The following is a 10,368-nucleotide window of genomic DNA, read 5'->3' on the forward strand; positions in this document are numbered from 1 at the left end:
TGTCTTCTAACCTCCAAGCTATACCATTTAAGCTCATTCAGGATACTGGTAACACTACTTGAAAAATCATAATCAGACACCACAAATCTGGCAGCACGTCGCTGAACACTTTCAAGCTTCTCAATGTTAGTCTTAGTATATGGTGCCCAAACTATTGATGCGTATTCTAGTATTGGTCTCACATACAAGAAATAGGCTTGGCTTCGTATTTGAGAATTACAATGATATAGATTACGCTTAAGAAGCGCCAATACACTATTAGCTTTTCTACAAATAGTGGTAATATGTTTGTTAAAGTTCATCTTAGAGTCCAATATCACACCAAGGTATTTTGCATGACTAACCATTCTTAGTTGATTATTGTACAGGAAATAGCTTGTGGGTTTTGGATTACTTAAAGTAACTTGTAATACTTCACATTTATCTGTGTTAAATGTCATCATCCATTTATTAGCCCACTCTTCAATTCGTAACAAATCCTCCTGTAAGAAACGACTATCATCTGTAGTATGTATTGGTCTATAGAGCAGACAATCATCAGCAAACAAGCCACAAGAAGATGATACACAATCAGGTAAGTTATTAATGTAAACTAAGAATAATAAAGGTCCGAGGACAGTGCCCTGGGGCACTCCACTAATAACATCGATGGGTGATGATTGAGAACCATTACAAGTAACATATTGAGTGCGGTTGCTCAAAAAGGATGAAGTCCATTCTAAGATCTCATGACGTATTCCATAATGCTGCAACTTATGTAAGAGATAACGATGTAACACCTTATCAAATGCCTTAGATAGGTCAAGTAAGATGGCATCAGTTTGAGTTTTCTGGTTAAGGTTTGACACTAAGTCATGAACTGTGTGTAACAATTGTAGCTCAGTAGAGTGTTTGGCACGAAAACTGTATTGACACTTTGAGAGTATATTCAGACTATTCAGATGTTCCATAATATTAGTGTGTACTATTCGTTCCAGAGTTTTACAACACACAGATGTTAATGAAACTGGCCTATAGTTTGTAGGGTTACTACGATTGTCCTTCTTAAATATAGGGGCCACAGAGGCTATTTTCCAGTCGTGTGGAATCCCTCCTTGTTTCAATGATGAATTAAACAGCAATGTTAAACTAGGAGATAATTCAAATGCCATCTCTTTCAATAGCTTGGGAGGGATACCATCTGGACCTGTAGCCTTGAAAGGATCGACTTGTGTCAATAGGGTATATACTTCTTCAATAGATGTTTCAAATAATGGAAGATCAGGGTATGGGCTAGGACCCAGGTGTGGAGCTGGTGAATCATTATCATGAGTAAACACTGAGGCAAAATGTTTATTTAATACTTCTGCTTTATCCAAATTATCAGTATATGTAACCCCTTCGCTCTGTAACATAGGCACACCACAATTATCTTTACGGAGAGATTTAATGTAACGGAAAAGATTCTTCTTTCTTCCACTTCTAAATGGGTTAAACAGTGATCGAGTCATGTAAGAATTATGTGCATTTCTGCATTCTCTCTGCATCTCCTTTTTCAATGATTTATAATGTAGCCAGTCTGATGGTGAATTACTTACTTTAGCTCTTTTGTAGCACTTTTTCTTCCGTCTACTAAGTTGCTTAATATGGCGATTAACCCAAGGCTGTCTGTTACTATTTGTCACCATTTTTGATGGGACGTACTTATCTAGCAGGTTTAAGAGCATAGATTTAATATGAAACCATAAGTGTTCAATTGAAGACCTCAGTGGAAAAAGGGGATAAGTAACATTAAGTTACTTTTGAGAAAAATGGATTTAAATCTTTAAATATGTGCCATTTTTCTTTTTATTTTTGTACGATCATTAAACTTGGTAAAATTACTTACACATGAGTATAGAATGTGTACATAATCATTTACACATATATATGCAAATACAACATGAACTATGGATCCTTTTATGTCAAGCGTCAGAGTCTTCAGAATCTGATTGTTCCCTAAGATCAATGTAAAATTGCTTATGTTCCTCCGGGAGGTAAGGAATCATCTTCTTCAGGTCCTGGACTTTTGTTTTTAAAATGGAGTGTCCATTTGGATACTTAATAGGTAAGGATATAGAAGTAGCAGGTGGAATTTTCTTCCTTCCTTTAAGAAGGCTTACTTTACTCCAAGATTCGTCTAAGCTATATGAGTAGCAAAGCCACACCTCATTGAGGTGTTTTACCTCCCTTCCATGTTGATCAACACCCTGCCCAAAGTTCATCCATCTTGCCTTACTGATCAATACGTCCTTTTTGTTACTATCTTTTCGCCTGCGTGTATGCTGTTCTACCAGATCTGAAAAATCTTTAAATTCAGATCCGACCATACTTTTCACTATATAGGGTTTCTGACGACAAACCTTCCGAACCAACTCTTCCCAGTGAGTAGGTATGTATACCACAGCTGTGTCCTTTTTCTTCTCAATGTGACTAAAGTCACGGTCATTTGGAAGTAGGTGTGGTCTCTGACGAGGAATTTGTGGTCGATTTGGCTAAAGCGACCCTGCACTATTTGCCAATTCCAGAAGCATATCATTTCAAAGTTTTTGTTTTGCCCAAAACAACTGTCTGAGTAACAAGTAAGCTTCTTCACTTGAAGTGGGAGATTGGATATGTACTGCATTTGACAAGAACAAATTTCATCGGCTCCTCTCTTGGCAACTAGTTCACTCCACATATACATTGTACCAGAATCAGTTGTACAGTCATGAACACCGAAGTTGTATTCCCATAACTGACGTAAATAAAACATAGAGTTATGAGTGAGAGTAGGCACTGGCAGATTTTGCATCATATCAAATGTGATTATCGTACTATTACTTGCATTTTTTTACAGCTTCTTTGTCCTTGTGTAATGATTGGTACCCTTGACCTGCCGTTTCTTGGTGAGTTGCTAGTTCCTTTTGAAGACATTCCCTTTCTTGGTTAGACATCGCATTTCGGGCTGCCATATGTAGCTGATCACAGATTTCACAAGTGTCAGAGCGTGGGAATCCAAATCCCAGATTAAACTCTTCATTAAAGATTTTTCGATAAAGCCACTCTTTAACCTATAGCAAAAAAGAAGTGTGTATACTGGTAAGCAACAAAGTACGTAGGATACTCAATAAAGTGACTTACATGTGGCTTTGATTCAGAATCTTTAGCTTGTGGTTCATATTTGTCCAGATACATATCATACATGCGAGAAATACTAAGCTCTGCTGGGAGGAATTCCTTTCCTTTGTTTCTTGTGAATGAATAATGACTCTCTCTTCGTGGAATGGAATTGATGTGCTCACGCACTTTGGCCTTCCATTCTTCCTGAATTGCATGCGGACGATTTAAATGCCTCCCTCGTTGATCTCCAGCTATTAAAACTCCACTTAAGACTTTCTCCGTAAGATTTTCTACTCGACGTTTTCCAATAGCAAAGAGGTCACAAAATGATTTCTTGCACACTCGTACCATCCTTCAATCCAACATGATAAACAATAGTATTTGTCCGGCGTGTTGTCGCGCTTTCATTTCGCGTGTGCCTCTTTACTTCCTCCTTGCTAAGTAAACCGAACAGGTACTTATTTTGTTCATCATGAGTGCCCAGCTCGTAAAACTCAGTAAACAATGTTTGTCGCTCTTCTTCGTCCAACTTCCGACCGCATTGATACTGGCACCTGCACGTTAAATCCCTTATAGTTTTCAAAGGCTGAAGCGCACCACAATACGTTTGGTAGGTCTTTCCACTATCTTTCGATAACTTTATTTTCTTCCTTTTCCACTCGGATTCGAAGCGCAAACGTTTCCTTCCGCGCTGTCTAGACAAACTTACGGACGCCATCTTAACTCGTTTGAAATTTTTGCTCACGTGATACCATGCGTTTTACGTAAAAATTTATTACCTTATCATTATTATTATTATTTTTATTATTTGTTTACTGTACAGAAACCTCCATATGGAGTATATAGTACAACAGATTAAATTAAGAATAAATTATAGTGATTGTACTTAGCTACAATTAATACATTGTTTAAATGTGTTTAAGGTAGGTGATTCCACAGTACTGCTAGATAGGTTATTCCATAATTTAATTGTAGAGGGGTAATAAGAGTAAAGGTAAGAATCAATTCTGGAGTGTGGCTGCAAAAATCGTTGATCGTGACCTCGTGTTTGGCTTGCTGTTGGGATTAAATAGGTTCCATTATCGATGTGAACTTGTCTATACACCATTTTATACATCATAACTAGCTTCAAATTGTTCCGTCGCTGTTCAAGAGTTGGTAGATTCAGGTGATCTAGTATCTCAGTTACACTAGCCCAAGGTGAATAATTGTTTGTAATAAACCTTGCAGCTCTTCGTTGGACCATTTCTAACTTGTAGATGCTACTGTTAGTGTATGGAGACCAGACAGTTGATGCATACTCTAAGATAGGACGTACCATTGCTAGATAACACAGCTTCTTAGTTTGTTGAGTGCAAGAGCTAATATTACGTCGCAAAAAGGCATTGGCTGAGTTTGCTTTACAGGTAACATGTTGGATATGGTTTGTCCATTTCAGGTGTTCATCTATTGTTACTCCCAGGTAAGTGGCACTGGTAGATCTACAAATTTGATGTTGTTTCAGAAAATATGTTGAGTTAGTTGTTAATATCCTGTTAGTGATCTTGAGGTGTACACATTTGCTAAGGTTGAAAAACATTTGCCAGTCTTCACTCCACCTCACTATGGCATCAAGGTCTCTCTGCAATACTAAAGTGTCTTCATTTGAGTAAATCTGTCTAAAAATAAGTATATCATCTGCGTAGAGTCGTATCTGAGAGTTCATTAGAGCTGGTAGGTCGTTAATAAAACAAGTAAATAGTAAAGGGCCAAGTACTGTACCTTGCGGTACGCCAGAGATAACTTCACACTTCTCACTAGTTACACCATTCAGAACTACTTGCTGTTGTCTTTGTCCAAGAAAATCTTTTATCCAATTGACAAGTTGTGGACAAATTCTGTAATGCTCAAGTTTTTGAAGAAGTCTTACATGTGGAACTTTATCGAAAGCTTTGCTAAAGTCAAGAAATAAAGCATCCACTTCTCCACCATCATTAAGTATTGTTGCAAATTCATGAATTGTGTAGATCAGTTGTGTTTCACAGGACTTATTTTTCTGAAAACCATGCTGTTCTTCTCGAATAAGATGATGATTTTCCAAATGAGAGCTGATGGAAGAATAGATGATGTGCTCTAGAACTTTACAACAGATTGATGTTAAGGATATTGGGCGGTAGTTAGATGGTAATTTACGATCTCCCTTTTTAAAAACAGGTACAACAGTAGCATGTTTCCATTCAGATGGAAGGTGACCTTGATGCAAAGAGGCCCTAAAGATCAGCACAAGAAATGGCGTAATGTAGTTTGCAAAGGTTTTTAAAAATCGGGGTGGAATTTGGTCTGGACCTGGAGCTTTGTTTACCTCCAGGTTTTCTAATAAGTTTTTAACACCTTCTGGATTAATACTGATAGGTTCCATTAGTGGGATAGGTAAATTTTCAATATGTGGTACAGAACTTAAATCTTCTTTAACAAAGACAGATGAGAAATAGTCATTCAGTAAGCTTGCTCTCGTTGCTGTATCAGAGATCAGAGTGTCTCCTTCTAGTAATGGTGGTATGCCACAGTAGTCCTTCTTTTGACTCTTAATGTAACTCCATAACCTCTTAGTTGTAGAATATGTTCCAGGGGTGACTAAGTGTTGAATATAGGAGTTGTGGGATTGCCGACATGCCCTTTGAACTTCTTTCTTAATCTGTCGATATTTTTGCCAGGCATCACTAGACTTGGAATGTCGGGCCAAATTATATAGTCTTTGCTTCCTGTGAGATAGACGTTTAATGGCGGGATTCATCCAAGGGGGGCTATGGCCAGGTTTATAAGTTCTGGATGGAATCATATCTAGACACTTTTGACACATTTCCTTGAACACTTTCCATAAGACATCAACTTGTGTATCCATATCATGTTCCTCTAAAAACTGTTCACTAGATCTTGTAATGTATTCACTGATGATATCGTTGTTTGCCCTGTTCCAGAGTTTATAAGATTGCACTGAGGGATTGCTTTGTTGTTTGACTTCTACAGTAGACTTCACATACACGATATCATGATCACTAATCCCTGACAATGGTTTACAACAAAGTACTAATGATGGTCGATTTGTTAGGAAAATATCAAGAGTATTTGCATATCTAGTTGGAAAGTTGACAGTTTGTGTTAGGCCACAATCCTCAATGAAGTTGAGAAAAGTTTCACACAGATGTACAGGATAATTGTTACCACTAACTGAGTAGGAGTCCCAATCTATATTTGGGAAATTTGCATCACCTGCAATCCACACAACGGAATTAGGATTGTGATCCATTATATCACGTAGGACAGTGCAAAGATTTTCTAAATATGGTATATCTACATTTGGTGGGCGATACACAGAGCAAATAATAAGTGGAGGGCCTGTGGCTAACTGAATTTTACATACTATCAATTCACATAGAGATGTGCTATGGTATTCAAGTGCAGTAGACAACAATGAATTGTGACAAGCAATGAATACACCCCCGTAACCATCGAATCTGTCTTTACGGTATACCTGATATTGTTGGGGGAAAATTTCACTTGAAACTATGGAGGGAGATAGCCATGATTCACAACCAATGATGATTTTTGGTGAGTGACAGTTTATAAAGTTCTGAAAATCAAGTCGTTTTGCAAGGACACTTTGACAGTTGACAACAGCTACATCTAATATATCAGAATGATTCAAAATTTCAGGATTAAGGGTAAAATTATCAGTGCAGGGGGGCCCGGCTAGGGGCTCCTCTGCACTATTTTCCAGTTTTTTATTTTAAATTTGTTCCCATCCTTGTTTAGTTCTTTAAGTTCAGCACGTAACTTCTTATTAACTTCCTGCTCCCTAGGTGTGAGATCAGGGGTGATAAAAACCTTTTGAACTATGCTAGGAAGGTTAACATTGCGAAGTTTGGTACAATTTCGCATAATTGATGCCTTGTCTGACTCAGACGCAACCGAAACCTTCAAGAGTCTTGGCCTATCGCTTTTCTTGCCCAACCGGATTGCTTTAGTTATTGTGGCAGGGACTGTCAGATGTTTATGAAAGATGGATGACACAGAATCAATGTCATGCTTACGTCTAAGTTCAGGATCCTCAGATGTTGATTCAATAACATTATGTACTATAACATTCAAACGTCTCTTGGATTTTTCTTTTTCTTCATTAATGTAGGAAGACACCATTTCAGATATTTGCTCTTTAGACTGAGAAACCGGCTGTGTTTGAAGAGTGGGTTGTGTTTGGTCACTAGGATTTGCTTCTGTTGAATCCACAGGTTGTAATTTCTTCAGATTGTCCTCTATCTCCGTTAGTCTTTTCTCCATTTCATCCTGCTTATCTTGTATGTCTGTGAAGAACTTCAGGGCTAGTGTGACCTTTGGTTTACACACAGTACAAAAAAACATGACATTTGATTCAGTGGGCTGACGATCCCATATATCTGCTAGCGCTTCTAATTCTGATGTAGATAGCCCAGCACACTCTCTGTGTTGCCATTTCCCACACCAATCACATTCAACACAATCAGTACTTGACTCCTTACTACAAGTAACACACAAACTAGCTGACTTCTTCCCTTCCTTGGACGGTGGAGTTCCCCCTGGTACTCTTCCACGCTTTGGCATACTCAAAATTGTTGTTCACAATAAAACTATAGGGAAACACCACAACAAAAACAGAACAAACAAGTACTGAAGTCTCGCCTTTTGTGGTACCGTTTTACCAGACGTAGAGACGTTGGACACCACGGTACAAGGTGGAGCGTTTAGTGGCGAGCGTTACTTGGAGTAAGATCTCTAGGATATCCACACCAGTGATCAGACGAACAAACTTTGGTAAAAGAAACATCAAAAGAAGCCTAATCATGTTCAAAATATGCCTCTGGGAGCTATTAAAACAACGAAACAGCACTCTTGTCAAAGAACCACCATACGTAATCACGTGATTTTTTTTTTTTTTTATCGATTGAGTTTGCTCACGAAATTTTGTATAGATGTTCTCTGATACTTGAAGTTTGTTTCGCACAACAGAGTAGAAAAATGGTTAAAATGTCACTTATCCCCTTTTTCCACTGAGGTCTTCAATTGGAGTATCAATACAAAAATGATCAGTGAACCATGCAGTGAACCTTGTCATCTCAATACTCATCTCTTGGAAATCGACCCTGTTCCATAAATAACGCTTACGCTCACTTCCTTTGTGGTAAACTACCTGTGTCATAAAAGAGGTCAAGACAGCTTCATGGTCACTAATGCCAGGTATAACTTTACAATAGTTAATAAGAGATGGTCTATTAGTGAAAACGATATCAAGAATGTTTTCATTTCTAGTGGGAGTACTCACTAGTTGGGTAAAATAACAGTCATCTACCATTTTGAGAGTTTGTTGATTAATATTCAATGGGTATCTGTGCGAAACGATAGAATGACTGGTCCACTCTATGTCTGGTACATTAAAGTCACCAGCACAGAAAATAAATGAGTTGGGTCGTGATGCTGTAATGTCACAAATACTTTTACATAGATTTTGCTGATATTCAACATCTCTGCTAGGGGGTCTATACGCACCAATTATAATAAGTTCCTGACCATGAGACAGCTGCAAACTGACAGCACACACTTCACAAGGTGTACCAATATCAACAGGTTTGCTGGATAAAGTAGTGCTAATACCAATCAGCACTCCACCATATCCATCTTCACGATCTTTTCGGTACAGTTTATAGCTCTTGGGCATAATTTCATTATCAAGGATTGATGAATTGAGCCAGGTCTCGCAACCAATCACAATGTCAGGGGTATGATCGTCTAGCGTCTCCCAAAAACTTTCTTTTTTACTCAAAATACTTTGTAAATTAATCAGCAAAAGATTCAAGGAATTGTTAGAGTTTAAGTTACTTTGATGGTCAGAATCCACTAGGTCAGACGAGTCAAGGTCACTGTTATCTTCTAAAGAAGCATTACTAAGTTCACTATACAATGTATCAGGATTACTAAACTGAGTATCCGAGTCACTAATAATAGTGTCATCATCTGAAAGTAGACAATTATCAGTTTGATTAAGAAAGTTGCTAACACAAATTTGGCTTAAATTAGGGTTATCAAAAATATCCTCTCTAATTTGACCTCTGTCAGGTACACTCCTCATTAAGATCAAGCATAATTGGGGTTACTGATTGCTGTAGAACTGGTTGTAACATTGGCTGAGTTCCGTGTTTTGGGTTACGATCTCTTCTAAGCACAATTTCACCATTAAATATTATTAAATATTTCTCACCCCTTTCTCTCCTTTGCTTTAACTCTTGTACTAGTTTCTTGTGCTTCTCACGCTGAAATTTGGTCATGTCAGTAGAGACATAGATATTCGTATACTGGGAGTGACGTCGGAGGTAGTAGGAGTGGGAAACTATAAATTCTTTGTGAAACAAATTATCCAAAACAATAAGTAGTGGTCTAGCCTTTTCTTCAGCAGGCTTGCCCAATCGCAGGATCTTGGTAACTTTTATGCCAATATCAAAGACAGTTTTGCAGAGGTCCACAAACCATTTCTCATCCTGTGATGGACTTGTTTCGGGTAGGTTGTAAATTATCACATTATTCCTTCTGCGTTCTCTGTCATCTAACTCTTTAGCAACCGTAAGGAACGTTGATGCTGGTGACTCAGTTTGTATGATAGGTGGACTGACTAATTCTGAAGCTGTCTCGACTTCACTATATAGAACATCATTTCTAGACTTTAAGTTGTCAACTTTCGTGGACACTTCAGAAATTAACCGGTGTAAATTAGCTTGTTCAGCTTGTAATGTTCTTAAAGAAGGGAGGTCGACCTGCTGGTCAACGTTGGCGTAGTGGGCATGAACAAGTTGTTTAATACGGCTGTTGCAATGATTAGCCTCACAATAATATGACAAGCTACTAACATTTACACACACATCATTGAACTTATCATATAATTCATTTGAAATACCCTCACATACAGCGTGAACCCATATTCCACACAAGTCACATTGGACAGCCTTACTTTCTGAGAGACAAGCCTCACCACAGTGTGGACATTGCGCGCCAGGAAGGGACGCAAAAGCATCACCACCATTGATTGGGGGCAAACCTCCTTGGTGCTTCTTTGCTTGATTAGTCTCAGGAGACACTGAATCTGCGTTTAGCTTTCTTTTACTTCCACCATCAGCCATCGTTTCAATGCTAGTTCCAATTGACGCGTACTGTCTGTCATAAACGAAGCACACAAGAACAGATCAG

This window comes from Dysidea avara, chromosome 5 (genome assembly GCF_963678975.1).
Source record: "Dysidea avara chromosome 5, odDysAvar1.4, whole genome shotgun sequence".
NCBI classification, from domain to species: domain Eukaryota; kingdom Metazoa; phylum Porifera; class Demospongiae; order Dictyoceratida; family Dysideidae; genus Dysidea; species Dysidea avara.